This window comes from Rhagoletis pomonella, unplaced genomic scaffold (genome assembly GCF_013731165.1).
Source record: "Rhagoletis pomonella isolate Grant_MI unplaced genomic scaffold, Rhpom_1.0 Rhpom_scaffold_00005, whole genome shotgun sequence".
Taxonomy (NCBI): domain Eukaryota; kingdom Metazoa; phylum Arthropoda; class Insecta; order Diptera; family Tephritidae; genus Rhagoletis; species Rhagoletis pomonella.
Genome location: NW_023458559.1, coordinates 7,364,613 through 7,367,674, shown reverse-complemented (window position 1 = coordinate 7,367,674; position 3,062 = coordinate 7,364,613). Strand labels below are relative to the sequence as shown.

The window sequence follows — 3,062 nt, the reverse complement described above, 5'->3', positions numbered from 1 at the left end:
TCGATAAATTTCTTTATAATCAATATATTAGTAGGTTTGAATTTGAGGTAAAAGAAAATCCGAAAGCTTTTTGGAGCTTCATTCGCTCCAAAAAAGGTTGTTCAAACATACCAACATGCATGAATTTTAATAGCAATGGTTCTCAATCTTTAGCTGATACAGTCGACCTTTTCGCGGATTTCTTCAAATCCAATTTCTGTGATGATATACCTGTTAGTACATTCCCTCCTATCTGTCCAGCTCAACGGCTAGACTTTGGAGCGCTCTCCATATCGGAGCTTGACATTATAAATGCAATTTCTTCCATAAAGTCGTCCCTTAAATGTGACAATGATGTTCTTTGTGCATATTTCTTGAAACAGTGCAGGTCTTCCATCTGTGTTCCTTTATGTAAAATCTTTAATCTCTCTCTTTCTACAGGTGTTTTTATCAGTCGGTGGAAGGTGGCATCCATCACTCCGATATTTAAATCGGGATGCCGAAATGATGTATCTAATTATAGGCCTATTTCCAAACTAACGGTCTCCTCTAAGCTGTTTGAAAAAGTGGTTAAGGATAAACTTTCTTTCGTTTGTAAAAGTATAGTGGAGCCCCAGCAACATGGTTTCGTTTGTGGTCGTTCCACAGTCACTAACTTAGCGGTATTTTCGGAATACTGTGTCTCAGCATTTAAAAGTGGTTGTCAGGTCGATACTATTTATACTGACTTTTCGAAAGCGTTTGATAAAGTTTCACATGCTATCTGGCTAAGTAAACTGCAGTGTATGGGCTTTCATTCTGTTTTCCTGTCATGGTTGAAATCTTACCTTACAGATAGAACTCTTTTTGTAGAAATTGAAAATTATAAATCCAAGTCCTTTGTTGCTTCGTCAGGTGTTCCTCAGGGTAGCATCCTAGGCCCTCTTTTATTTATTCTGTTTATTAATGATATTGGTACTTGCTTCAAACATTGCAGATATCTTCTTTACGCCGATGATCTCAAATTGTTTCGTAAAATAACTTGTCCGTCCGATGTCCTCTATCTGCAGCATGATTTGGATAATTTAGTCAGTTGGAGTATAATTAATAAGCTATCGCTCAATATAAAAAAATGCTTCCATATGTCAATTTCTAGATCCCCTTGTAAATTGGATTCGTGTTACTCAATTTTAAATCAGAAGCTCATTTTGGTCAATGATTTTGTTGATCTGGGTGTAGTCTTTGATTCGGGTTTTACTTTTGTAAACCATGTATGCTATTTGCTTCCAAAGGCGTATAGTAACTTAGCTTTTTTACGTCGATATGCGAGGGACTTTAAGGACCCTTACACTAGGAAAATTCTCTTTAACTCGTTAGTACGTTCAAAATTAGAGTATGCGTCAGTCATTTGGAGTCCTATTTATAGCTGTCATTCTATGAGAATCGAACGGGTTTAAAGAAAGTTCCTTCGATTTGCTCTTCAACCACTTAATTTTTCCGACCCGCTTCCGCCCTATGCGGCCCGCTGTCAGCTAATAAATTTGCAGTCATTAGAAAAAAGAAGAATTATTCAGCTCCTTATGTTTCTCTTTGATTTGGTCTGTGGGAAGATCGATTGCCCTGAACTACTAGAGCTAATAAATTTCAATGTTCCTCACAGAACCTTACGATCTCAACCTCCCTTTTATCTTAGTGTAGTTAAGGCAAATTTCTATTCGTTAGCGCCTATATTTAGAGCGCTCTCGGAATTTAATAACATCTCTAAGAAGATCGATATCGAATTTTCATCATCAAGATCCTTATTTAAGTCCACGCTTGAATCGTTTTACTCTTAGGTTTAGTTCATGCACTGCTATGTTAACGCTATTATCGTATAATACTTATTTTTGTAATCTGTGTAATCTAGTCTGTAAGATTTTTAATCATAGACTGAATAAAGATGAATTTTCGAAGCCAAGAGTACGTTGGTACTACATCGACATTTTTGGTACAATTTTGTCGAAATACAGCACTGCACCACAATTCTATCGAAATACAACACTTGGAAATTTGAATTTTTGTAGATAAAAATATAGTCATCCTTTTCTACCTTATTCAAGTAAATACGTTGTTTTTGGCCTTTACAGTAAGACGAACGGAGTGGCAGGGCATGAAATATATATGTATGTATGTACAAGGCAAATTTGTACAAGGTGGTATTGCCAGAACAGCTGAGATTTTCGCCGCGGTGCTTCTAAATGCTAAAATAATGTGTATTGTACATTTTTGGTGAGACTCGCTGCCGTTGTACGCATAATTTGTTATTGCAATTTTTGGTTTTGCTCTACCGATACCATAAATTTGCCTTGTGTAAGTACATATGTATTTTGACTTCGGTTTATTTGTACGAGTTTGTTGGATTCAGTTGAGTAGTACGGTTGACTCTACTACGTTAAATATCGCAGTTTAAATGGAGCGTTTCATAAAAAGGTAATTATTTGACATTATATTGATATTTTTTATTTCATATTTTTATCGCCTTGTAGAGTAAAGAATCCACAGTATGAGCAAGTAGAAGCAAACAGTGAATGCTACACTGATTCTGCAGCGTAAGTATATAAATTTTCGCATTCTTATATGCAATTTTAATTTACATTTTTTTTAGTGAAGCAGACGAAAGAAATCGTGAGAAGTATAAAGTTCCTTTTAGGCAACAGTGGAAAGAAAAATATCCATGGCTGGAAGAAGAAAGGTCGTCACAAGGGAAAAAATTTATTTTGTGCAACTCATCGCTTGTGGGAGGACTCGCTCATATACAAAGGCATGCATCCTCTGAAAGCCACATCCGAGCCGAAAATTTAGCTAAAAACACACCAAAATTTAGGGAGTATATTGCTTTTAAGTCCACGGTAGACTCAACCACCCAAGCGACAAGGAACGTTGAGCTAAAACTAAGCTGCTTTGCAGCTGAGCACAATTTACCTTTTGCAATTATGGATCATTTAAATGTGCTTCTTAAAAATAGTATAACAGATTCAAGAATTGAGCAAAAGTTTTGCATAAATAGAATGAAAGCGCAACAAATAATCACTAAGGTAACCGGACCCGAGAATTGTAAATCGATA

General features: G+C 36.0%; 1 protein-coding gene across 3 annotated transcripts in view; it reads right to left on the bottom strand.

Moving 5' to 3' along the window:
• Positions 1 to 3,062, bottom strand: part of LOC118738671 (MOXD1 homolog 2) — a 1,114,343-nt gene that overhangs the window by 470,643 nt on the left and 640,638 nt on the right. The gene's annotated exons all lie outside the window — the stretch shown is intronic.